This window comes from Lytechinus pictus, unplaced genomic scaffold (assembly GCF_037042905.1).
Source record: "Lytechinus pictus isolate F3 Inbred unplaced genomic scaffold, Lp3.0 scaffold_20, whole genome shotgun sequence".
Classification (NCBI taxonomy): domain Eukaryota; kingdom Metazoa; phylum Echinodermata; class Echinoidea; order Temnopleuroida; family Toxopneustidae; genus Lytechinus; species Lytechinus pictus.
This window is the reverse complement of record NW_026974141.1, coordinates 14,518,115-14,531,562: the sequence shown is the minus strand read 5'-3', so window position 1 is coordinate 14,531,562 and position 13,448 is coordinate 14,518,115.

The window sequence follows — 13,448 nt, the reverse complement described above, 5'->3', positions numbered from 1 at the left end:
ACAGAGCAACATCATCAGCAAACAGCATGTCTCTAATCAGGATTTTCTTCACTTTCGTCTTAGCCCGAAGTCGTGCAAGATTGAGTAGTTTTCCATCGCTTCTTGTGTGTAGGTACACACCGTCCTTAGATGATCTGAAGGCGTGTGAAAGCAGCACAGAAAAGAAGATCCCAAAGAGCGTAGGGGCAAGCACACATCCCTGCTTGACTCCATTCTTGATTGGGAATGGGGCAGAAGTAGAGCCGTCATACTGGATGGTGCCCTGCATATCATCATGGAATGATACAATCAGTTGAAGCAGTGTGGGAGGGCATCCTATCTTCTGAAGCAAATTGAAGAGAACCTTTCTGCTGACTAGGTCAAAGGCCTTGGTAAGGTCGATGAACGCAATGTACAATGGCTGTCTCTGTTCACGGCTTTTCTCCTGCAGTTGGCGAATGGAGAATATCATGTCAATGGTTGATCTTCCAGCCCGAAATCCACACTGTGATTCTGGGTACACACGGGCTGCAAGCAAATGCAGTCTGTTCAGGATCACTCGGGCGAATGTCTTTCCAACAGTGCTTAGGAGGGAGGGAGGGAGGGAGATTCCGCGATAGTTGTTACAATCACTGCGATCCCCTTTGTTCTTGTATAAAGTAATGATGTTGGCATAGCCAATCGTACGATTAATGTATGACATTATATACGACTAGATATTGAATTCGGTATTATTTTAAAAAGATTATAACATAGTCACAGATTTGCTGAACAAAGGTATTCGTACGATGATTCAGGAACATTATACAGTAAGATATTCCATGTCTCAATATTAGCATCAATTTCTACTAGGTTTTATTCGAACATCGGGTCGCAGACCAATCGTACACAGCAAAAACTGTGGCGTTAACCGGTGTACATAGAGGACCACACCAGTTATTTTACACCGGTGTTGAATTGGTGGTGTTAGTTTTACACCTATAGGTGTCATTACAACACCTTTGGTTGTTACAATTACACGCTTTGGTGTTATTTTTAATCTCTAGGGTGTAATTTTAACACCTCGGGTGTGGTCCTTTATCAACACCAACTGGTGTAAGTTTTAACACCGCAGTTTTTACAGTGTATGGTGTAGGGTGGCTTTAATCCCACAACCAGTTCATCAGCCGATTATTGGTCTAAATATGTTTACCAATTTCCAGTTAGCCTCTACCCATCTCGTTTATATCCACTGGGTGTAACACCGCTCAATTTATAGGCCTTTGGCAAGATGAATCAAATATTCATTTGGCAAGTCTAATTTCTAGTTAGCCTATACATTTAGTCTAATATAAAATATAGTAAGTAAGCGATCGAAATTAGATCAAATAGACATCAGACTATAATATGAGAATTCGAGATGAACGGAGATGCGTACACTACAAAAACACTGGTGTTGATTTAACACCAGCCCGGAATCTATATATGTCCACACTGAATAACAACAACAGTTGGTTTTGGTGTAACACCGATTGGCGTTTAAAACAGCACCGGTTTGATTCCAAACTGATGTTGTTTCAATACTTCTCTGGTGCGGACATGATATAGATTCCGGGCTGGTGGTAAATCAAAACCGGAGTTTTTGCAGTGTAAATGTAATTGATATTTTAAATGATATAGATAAGATACGGGTTTTGTGTTTGTATTTGTATTTATTTCTACTTCTATATTCGGAACGAATATATCCGAATATCCTGTCAAAATATCCCATTAGAATTAAGATAAAGAAAACACGCGCTTAGCTCCGGATATTGAATATTTTATGACAACTGCCGTTCAATCCTATATTACCACTAAAAGTTTTCCTTTTTTGACATTTAAATTCTAAGTAGTTTTGGATTTAATCCCATTTATAGAAATTGATCCAATAATTCCTGCTTGGGCGTTCCATTAGCGTCTTGTCATTGACTTTCAAGTTAATTCATTTTAAAAATACATTTCATCCAATCAGATTCAAGAATGTCAGTGACTTATTTGTGATTTTAATTGAGTAAAGGAAAGAATGACTGTACGGATTCCCAGAGTTTGCAATTTTGACGCCGAACTGACAGGACAGATAAACAATCTTTCCTCTTTTGAAGAAGCAGTCGAACGTCGAGTTTGTTTTTATATCGTGTGCATCTGCTTCTGTTATTGTGCATATATTCCTTCTACTGCTGCTGCTGCTACTACTACTATTACTACTACTACTACTACTACTACTACTCATACTACTACTCCTACTACTACTACTACTACTCATACTACCACTCCTACTACTACTACTACTACTACTACTACTAATACTAATACTACTACTATACTATTACTACTACTACTATTACTACTACTACTACTACTACTTCTACTACTACCTGCTGCTATACTGCTGCTGCTGTTGTTGCTGCTGCTATTACTTCTAATTCTCCATCATTTTCTGTTCTCCTTCTTCTTCTTCTTCTCCTCCTTCTTCTTCTTTTTCTTCTTCAGTTTCTTCTTTTCCTTCGCTTCCCTCTTCTTCTTCTTCTTCCTCTCCTTCTTTTTCTCTACTACAACTACATGTGTATAGCACTATGCTTTGATTCGTCCATAACTTCAACCTTTGAAGGCACTATCTTTATCTCTAATAAAATATAATTTCTTCATCAACCGAGGAAAAATAGATATATCTCGATTTCGAAATTAAAATAAAATATATATTTTCAAGGGTACAACACAAAAAGACGAAACACATCATTGGCTGAAATCATGAGGTAAGTTCATTTGTATTTTTTTATGTTGCAATAGGATAAAGAAGTTAATTTAACGTCTTTTTGCTAGTAGGCCTAATCGTGTCATAACACATAATGCATCCTTTGAGAAAAACGTCAGGTAAATATTTTATCCATAGAACTTGATTATAATGGTATTAGTAATAATGATAATGATAATAATAACAGTTATAATAATAATGATTATGATAATGATAATATAAATTACGTCACATTTTACCCAGTGTTGCTACTTTAGTTTCAAAAACAGTTCTGCCGTGCTTAGCACAATAATAATAATACTATTAGCGCCCCCTTCATTTCTAACTATTGATATCTATTATCATGATTTATGTCATTTATTCGATAAAAGGACATGATTTAAAGAAATTGATACAAACTGGATAAAACGTCATTACTATGATATACAGTGCGTCCCATAAAAAACGAAACCAAGATTAAGCGACGATTTATCATAACTTAATCACAAATACAATAAACAAATGACCTACCAATGTAAAGCTTAGGATCTCCTCTTTCATCTGATATAACTTAGATTATTCCTCATTCACGCATGAGTGAGCATAAACAATTTGAAGAAAGGATGCCAAAAACTCATTTGGCGGGGGTATCTGAATTTCTCAAAAAGGAAATCAAATGCCAAAAAGTTCAATATTTGCTCTTTCATTTGATACCTTAATCACAAAAAATGGTCAAGAAGTAAAAAAGTTATGTTCCCTCGAAACAATGCTTGTATTTCCATAATGTCATTAAATAAACGTGTTTTCACCGGTTTCCCACAGAAGCTATCGCATGGTTAACAAAAGACTTAAAGGACAAGTCCACCCCAACAAAATGTTGATTTGAAAAAAAGGAGAAAAATCCAACAAGCAAAACACTGAAAATTTCATCAAAATCGGATGTAAAATAAGAAAGTTATGACATTTTAAAGTTTCGCTTAATTTCACAAAACAATTATATGCACATCCTGGTCGGTATGCAAATTGGCAGACTGATGACGTCACCCACTCACTATTTCTTTTGTATTTTATTATATGAAATATGAAATATTTTAATTTGTTCCTCCTTGTCAAGTGAAACAAAGTTTTATTTCTCCCTAAACATGTGGAATTACCATTATTTTAACAGTCTATGGTTAAGTTAAGTTGGTACTTATTGCCGAATTTGTAAAAATTGAAATATTGTATTATTCAAACAATAAAAAACAAAAGAAATAGTGAGTGATGGACATCATCGACTCTCTCATTTGCATATCGCTGAGTTGTGCATTTAACTGTTTTGTGAAAAATAAGCAAAACTTAAAAATGTCATAACTTTCTTATTTTACATCCGATTTCGATGAAATTTGCAGCGTTATGTTTGTTTGATTATTCTCTATCGATTCGAATCAACAATATTCTGGGGTGGACTTGACCTTTAATGGATGGCTGATCGTCAACAAAACGGAGTGTCGAGTGAGTTTGAACGCTAGCCTGTAAAACCTCTTCATTTTCTGAAATTATTGAAATTCAAGCCTTCAAGTTCAGTTTCAAGTTCAGTTTATTAAAAAAAAACAGACATATTATGAATACAAATCAATGATCAGATAGTACAAAAGAATACATGATACAATATGAACGGTTTTCTAGGACCCCGAAGAAGCACAGCTTGTGAGTGGGGCCCTATATACCTCTAAATAAGATGTAGATCTAAATGTATAAAATGACAAAGGAGAATACATAATAAACAGATATATCGACTACAAATATGTACAAAATGTACATTAAACAAGTGTCAGCATAAACACAAACACACTCACACACACACACACCCTCAAACACACATGACTAGGGTGGCCAACTACGAGATACATGTAAAACATAATAGACTCTATGGAAGAAAAACTTTCTAAGTTAACGAAGATAATAGATTGTCAAAGAGGTATTTTTTACATTGCACTTTAAAACCGATAAAGAGTTGTACAGTTCCTAATATCAGAAGGTAACCTGTTCCACTCCTTGATACAGGTTGTTATGAAAGAATTTAAGGATACATTGGTTCTTACATAAGGTCGGTGGATAAAGTTATGTTGACGTGTATTGTAATTGTGTATCTGAGAGTTAAGGGGAAATAAGTCTTTTAGTTGGCAAATTTGGGGGCAAAAATGAAGATTAAACATGAAAATCAGACAATTAAATGCAACTAACTCGTCAAAAGGGAGCAATTTTAGCTGAAGGAATAAAGGTTTACTAGTGTGTCTGAAATTCGAATTGGTGATGAGCCTTATGATTTTCTTTTGTAAAACTTTTAGTTTGTCAATGTAAGTCTTAAAAGTATTACCCCATGCAACATTGCAGTAAGTCAGATAGGGAAGCACAATGCTGGTGTATAAGATTCTTAGAATAGACCCAGGTAAAACACACCTTAACCTACATATAACACCTACACCTCGAGAAACCTTTGTACACACCGATTCTAAATGGGGTTTCCAAGTCAAATGCTCATCAATAATTACTCCTAGAAATTGAATATGCTCACTACGAGCAACATTGTGGCCCCCAACATCAAGAATATTGACATCGTCTGGAATAATTTTGCCTCGTGATCGAAAAATAATACATTTAGTTTTCTTAACATTTAGCAAAAGTTTATTACAACAGAACCATGCAAGTAACTTTTTAATTTCTACATTTGCAACTGAAATAAGAGTAGCAACGTTTCTATCAGACAATAGTAAACTTGTGTCATCAGCAAACAGAGAATACAAAAACACATTTGATGAGTTAACGATATCATTGACATAGATTAGAAATAACAAAGGACCAAGTACCGAACCCTGGGGCACACCATAGTGAATATTACCAGATTGCGATTTAACACCATCAACCATGACATATTGTGTACGATCTTGTAAATAGCTTTGGAACCAAGCCAATGCTACTCCGCGTACTCCATAGTGCTCAAGTTTACTAAAATAGGATGACATGGTCAATCGTGTCAAACGCCTTGGACAAATCAAGAAAAATTCCAAGGCAAAAATTACCATCATCATATGATTTCATAACAGTATTTAATAAATTGAAAACACCCATGCTAGTAGAGAAGTGTTTTCGGAAACCATGTTGCTGAGGAATCAAAATGTTTCTTTCCAACAAAAACCCGTTCAATCGCTCGTAAACAATCAGCCTTATTTCAAATAACCAGAACTTTGTTATTTATTGACCATTTTATGTAATTGAGGTATCAAATTAAAGAGCAGATATTGAACTTTCTATAAATGTGGTTTTCTTTTTGAAACCCAGATACAGCCCGCCAAATGACTTTTTGGTATCCCCTCTTCAAATTGTTTTTGCTCACTCATGCGTGAATGAGAAATAATCTAAGTAATTTCAGATGAAAGAAGAGATTCTAAGCTTTACAATGGTAGGTCATTTGTCTAAATCATCGATAAAACTCGGTTTCGTTTTTTGTGGGACGCACTGTATACTGTAAACTAGTTATTCGCTAATTGAATCCACAAGACTTTAGAGTAAATCACAGTGTAATCTCCAGAAATCAGGGGGGAGGGATATGAACAATATTTACATTAATGGGGAAATAAACCAGAGGCCATACTGGGGAATCAATTCTGATCATGTCTGAAGTTTTGTTCGTAATATTCTGAATGTTCTTCTTGTTTGTTTTCGGCTTTGATTTCGCAATAAATTGGATATGCCCTATACACACTCTTGAAGTAATATAAATAACCAAGTTGTTGGTGTATTTCAGTTATCAATCTTTCTACTGTAATAATGTAATCGGTGGAAATTTTTCGACAATCCAATAAAAGATTGATTACTGACCGAGATTACAGGGTAAATCATAATCTACATGGATTAATTCAACCTCATGGGCCCGTATTCTGAAGTCAGGTTTAACTCTGCGATAAAATTATGGGAAGCCAAAAGTGTCGAAATTTGTATTAAGTTTTATGTTTCTTATGTTTACTGTGCTCTTTCCTGATTCTTCAATGGTGAAGACAATTATCTATTACTTCCTAGACAATTATGAATGATTTGAGAGCCGAATGAGCTGAAATGTGATATCTCTAATGTTAGTGATTTATGTAACAATCGGCTATCCATACTGAAACCACAACTTGTTTAAACCTGAGTTTAAGTTAAACCCGACTTCAGAATACGGGCCTTGGTGTCTTGATAAAAATGTTTGTGACCTTCCAAAAGAAAAAAAAATCACCAAATATTAGTAATTTTCAACCGATAATTTGTTAATTTTACTCATTTGGTGGTCGGACGTAAGAATCTTCCAAAACCTGCAAAATGCTGGTAGATATTTGCCATTATTTTTGGGGGCCGGATACAAAGTATACCCAACAGATTGGTGATTATGATTAAGTGTTACTTGAGTATCACCCCTATTTGTTCTATATATTCCACCTCGTATACCCTTCAGTGTCCGAGTAATTCTAATATCAACAATCATCGTAGCACTGTCATTGGTCAAAGCAGCTTCAATTATAGAAGAAGGACCTCAGTTCAATGCCGAGTCAGTTGAAAATAGTACAGAAAGTCAACACTATTTGAAACTAAAAGGTAAGACACGTATTTCAATTTGGTTAGGATCACAATTTTTAGCCACTTTATAATACACTTAAACATTTTTTTCTAATTATTCCAATAAGTACAATATAGCAGACGGGATTTTTTTTAATCGATATCATTGCCTCGTTTGTCACCCGAGCAGGGTTTGCACGCAGCGGCGTACCCAGGATTTTCCAAAAGGGGGGCAAATATCTTGGAGGATATTTCATCTGCGAAAAAAATTGACAAGCAAAAAAAAAGGTCTTCAACCACACCACAGATAAAGGATTTCGTACCAGGAAAAAAATTGACAAGCAAAAAAAAAAAAAAAAAAAAAAGGGCACACATCACTTTTCATTGCATTTCTACATTACAAATTATTAATTTTGCTTCTCAAAAGGGGGAGGGGAAACGTCCCCTGGATCAGCTGTGACTCGTCAGGGGGCAGGGGTACGTCCCCTGCTTGAGTTGTGACTCGTCAGGGGGGGCAGTCTCCCCCCCTTAGGTATGCAAGTGTCTGCACATTTTAAACAGTGTGTTTTATAACATGTTTTGCACCTGATTTCTTTTTTTTAACCAAAAAACGTGTTTTAAGACATCGCATAGACTTGTGTGTTGTAAATTTGCGTGGATGTGATTTTCGATGAATGTTTTTTGTAATATACTTTATATTAAGTGGTGTATTATTAAGTGGTGTATTATTTTCTTCACTGCAAAAACTCCGGTGTTGATTTAACACCAGCCCGGAATCTTTATATATCCACACCAGAGAAGTATTGAAACAACATCTGTTTGGAATCAAACCGATGCTGTTTTGATACTAATTGGTGTTGAATAAACACCCATCTGGTGTTAGACCAAAACGAAACTGGTGTTGTTTAACACTTCTCTAGTGTGGACATATATAGATTCCGGGCTGGTGTTAAAATCGACACCAGAGTTTTTGTTAGTGTTCTAACTAAAACTCTTCTCAACACCACCCTTTTTCTCATCTCTTTCCTCCTTTATTCTGACTCCCTTTCTCCGTCACTTTGTCATGTTCTTTTCCTCCCTGTTCAATCTGTGCATATCAATCCATATTAAGAAAATTCTCATTTTAACAAACATATATCTGTGAGTTGTGCTCACTTCTTGGACAGGAAAAGAAAAACCATTTGTAATAGTAGTACTTGAATGAAATGGAAGTGTTGCAAAGCATAATATTTTACAAACATACTGTAAAACATGACATCTTACTCTTGAGGTACACACGAAAGCTTGTGAAACTTTGCGCTTCGTAAAAATGAAGAAAAGTATATAATCAGCTAGCAAACCTTTACCTTAACAATTTTAAACAGCGTTTTTAGAGTGATAGGGATACGTGCATGGGTATGCAGTTATGATATAACAAGGGCATGTCAGACTCCGAATTGCTCAAAAACGTGATTTCATGTATAAAGCCAATGTCAATTCTCGCCAAAATTTGTATCTGTATCATTATTTGTACTTTTTGTTAATAATGATAATAATAATGATAATACATATGATTTATATAGCGTCGTTTCCATTTTGATTAAATGCTCAAGGCGCTTAGAAGAGAGCAAAACATAACAGTAAAGAGAACTATTAATTGGAAAATGATTACCAATAATTTCCATTAAGAAACAACGAATAGAGAACAAAAGTAAAAAAAAACAAAAGTGTACATAAGAATTATTTTTTTAAACAGTAATTAAAAACAATTTATATACTTTATGTAGTTACATATGCTTCTTTTTCATGACTACTTAAAGTGGTTGCCCCATTTTAAGGTCTTAATATAAACACTTCCTGTCCGTGCTTACGTTCGCATTAGTGGATTGCTGAGATATGTCTGCTCTTCATGAATTCCTAAAATCAGTCCTTAACATGTAACTTTTTCTGATCTGAATATAAAAAAATTTCAGCTTGCGCTTCGCGCTCGCATCATTTGGTTAGCGAAATACGCATGGTCTTCGTGAATTCCTACAAACAAGCCTTAGAATTCTCCTCTTCAGTTCTGAATTAGGTAAATTTCCAGCTCGCGCTTCGCGCTCGAATTATTTGATTAGTGAGATGCGTATGATAATCATGATTACAATGACTACAAAAAGTGCTTCATGTGTTTAGATGTAATTCTAGTAACATCAGCATGCACTTGGCACTCGCATTAGATGACTATGGTGAGATATGTGTACTCTTAATGGATTCCTTTAAAAAAATAGTCCTTAAAATATCCCTGTTTGGGGTCAAAATATACAAAAATTTTAGCTCGCGCTTCGCGCTCGCATCATTTGGTTAGTGGAATACGTATGATCTTCGTGAATTCCTACAAACAAACCTTAGAATGCTCCTCTTAAGGTCTGAATTTACTAGATTTTCAGCTAGCGCTTCGCGCTCGAATTATTTGATTAGTGAGATGCGTATGATAATCATGATTACAATTACTACAAAAAGTGCTTCATGTGTTTAGATGTAATTCTAACAAAATCAGCATACGCTTGGCACTCGCATTAGATGACTATGGTGAGACATGTATACTCTTAAAGGTTAAGTCCACCCCAGGAAAATGTTTATTTGAATAAATAGAGTAAAATCAAACTAGCATTTCGCTGAAAATTTCATCAAATCGGATGTAAAATAAGAAAGTTATGGCATTTTAAAGTTTCGCTTATTTTTCACAAAACAGTGATATGCATATTAGTGACATGCAAATGAGTCAGTGGTTGATATCCATCACTCACTATTTCTTTTGTTTTTTACTGTTTGAATTATACAACATTTCATTTTTTACAGATTTGACAATAAGGACCAACTTGACTGAACCATATAGCATTACACAGTGCTAATTATTCATGTTTAGAGAGGAATTAATCATTATTTCACTTGACATTATGAGAAAATTAGAATATTTCATATTTCATATAATAAAATACAAAAGAAATAGTGAGTGGATGATGTCATCAGTCTCCTCATTTGCATACCGACCAGGACGTGCATATAACTGTTTTGTGAAATTAAGCGAAAATTTAAAATGTCATAACATTCTTATTTTACATCCGATTTTGATGAAATTTTCAGTGTTATGCTTGTTGGATTTTTCTCTTTTTTTCAAATCAACTTTTTGTTGGGGTGGACTTGTCCTTTAAAGGATTCCTAAATTATAGTCCTTAAAATGTCCCTGTTTGGGATTAATATATACAAAAAGTTCAGCTCGCGCTTCGCGCTCGCATTCTTTGTTTAGCAAGACAGGTACGTATCATGATTACAAAAATGTGCATATAATGTCCCATTTTAGTTCTGAATATCAAAAAATTTCAGTTCGCGCTTCGCGCTCGCATTATGTGATCAGTGAGATACATATCCGTTTAATGACACTGTCCTTGAAATGTCACTATTACTTAGGTCAGTATACCAGGCAACTGAGCGCGCTTCGCGCAATCACAAAGTGACTCAAAATTTTTGCTGGTGCCCCCAATGCCGTGACCCATGGTACGCCACTGTGCACTAAAATTGGCATAATTGATTCAAATGAAGTAAATCATATCGATTTAAAGAAAATATGCTTTAAAACCCCATTGATTATGTCATTTTCTTCCATTGTGCCATTTTTCTCGCCCACCCCCCCCCCCCCTAGATTGACAAGACTCAAAATACCCTGGGACTACATGCAGTGGCGTACCGTGGTCACGGCATTTGGGGGCACCAGCAAAAATGACCTCAGTAATAAAACAATGAAGACATAGGCCCTGAACAAATTATGTTTCATAAAGTTATGATTTTTTTAAGTAATATAACATAACATTATAATGAAAAATAATTTCTTCTTTCCCTCTACGTTTCTTTCCCTTTCTCCCTCTTTTTCTCCTTTTCCCCGTTTTTTTTTTTTTTTTTTTTTTTTTTTTTTTGGGGGGGGGGGCAGCTGCCGATTGGGGGGGTACGTGCCCCCCTTGCCCCCCCCCCGTAGTTACGCCACTGATTACATGTATATGTACATGTATGAGCCACATGATTTAGTAATTTTGAGAAGAATATGAACTTCTCTGCTGAAAATTCGGTAAAGAAAAAACTGTCTAGTCATCTCTTAACTCCAAAAATGTATTCACAACGTCAAGAGCTTAAATCATACTGTATAGTTAAATTGATTTACCGAAAATTGCATCATTCGTTGGAAAAAAAAAACGGTTTTAAAACAATAAGAAAAAGTTTTGTTTTTAATAAAACGAGTTTGTTATTACAACCCTCCACAAGTGTCATTATCAGATTTTTGCAGATTTGCATGGTGTATTACTCGTAGTCAAACTTAAAGGTCAAGTCCACTCCAGAAAAATATTGATTTGAATAAATAGAAAATAATAAAACTAGCGTAACGGATGTAAAATAAGAAAGGTATGACATTTTAGAGTTTCACTTATTTTTTACAAAACAGTGTTATGCACAATTCAATGACATGCAAATTAGGTAGTCAATGAGGTCCCTCACTATTTATTTTGTTTTTTTATTGTTTGAATTATACAATATTTCATTTTTTTGCAAATCCGACAATAAGGACCAACTTGTCTGGAGCATATAGTATTAATCAATGCTAATTCTACATGTTTAGGGCGGAATTAATCGTTGTTTCACTTTACAATGGGAAGAAAATTAGAATATTTCATATTTCATATAATAAAATACAAAAGAAATAAAATAGTGAGTGGATGACATCATCAGTCCCCTCATTTGCATATCAATCCATATTAGTGCATACCGACCTGGGGGCCGTTTCATAAAGCTGTTCGTAAGTTAAGAGCGACTTTAAACGACTGGTGATGCTTTCTTGCGCGCTAAATCATCGCCAATGGTGTGTACCATTTACCACAAAAAAGGATCACCAGTCGTTCTTATAGTCGCTTTGAACTTACGAACAGCTTTATGAAACACCCGCCAGGATGCGAATATAACTGTTTCGTGAAATTCAGCGGAACTTGAAAGTGTCATAACTTTCTTATTTTACATCTGATTTTGATGAAATTTTCAGTCTTATGCTTGTTACTTTTATTCAAATCAACTTTTTGTTGAGGCGGACTTGTCCTTAAATTTTGTAGCCTACACTGTTAAAAAAAACCGTGATTTTACAGGAAAAAAAATATTTTGCAGAAAGCATTAACAGAATCATTCAGTAAATTCATAAAACAGGAATTTTTCTGCAATTTAACAGAACAGGTCTGTTTAAAAAGGTGAAAAGGGTGTTTTCTTTAAGGAAATTTGTAAGATTTCATACACCAAATACCAATTCCCTGTATGATTACGCAATCTGGTAAGATTTCAGGTGTTCTTGAGAGTCTCCTGCAGGAACTTCTTTTATTTTAAGGATAAATTTTCTGACAGTGTAACAGGGGCATACCTGCTACGTCCGTTTCCTTTTTTTTTTTTTTTTGTGCTTGATTATTTATTTATGTTTAACTTCATGCCTACGTTAATCCTTATGACGTCAACGGCACAACTTTCCGGCCTCTTCATTAATTCTTTAGTCCCTTGGTGTGTGTAGAAATTGAATAATATCACCGTAATCCCCTCGGTATGTGGCATTTTTCGTTAAACCCTTCTCACACTTTAACATCCGAATTAATCTTTTTTTGATGACGACGAATGCCTAATTCCTTTTTGCAAGTCATATATTTGCATTGTGTAATGGAATAATTCATCATATGTATGATCATTTACCCCTCTCCCCTTGCTATTCAAGATTCATGATTGAAGATTTAAATCATTTATTCTCGATATAAAAGCACAGAGAGTATTAAAGGATTATTTTATTTTTGACAGACAGTTAATGATCTCCAACAAATTTTGCTTTTACCATACTAATTTCGGACTAATTCGTTCCACGATCTGGTGTAGAGCTTCTGACGAAATGACGATCACTGAAGATGTAAAAGTATATTCGTCTGTTAAGTAAATGGATTATATCTATATCGCAAATATCACCGAAATCCCCTCGATATGTGGCATGTGTGGTGATAGATGGGCGATTCCATACGTTTCGTATGGGACATTTTGACAATTTATAGTCTCTTAGCTGAATACTTGAGCAAAAAAAAACCTTTCTCTTTTTTTTTGACAATGATAAAGTTAATGTGGG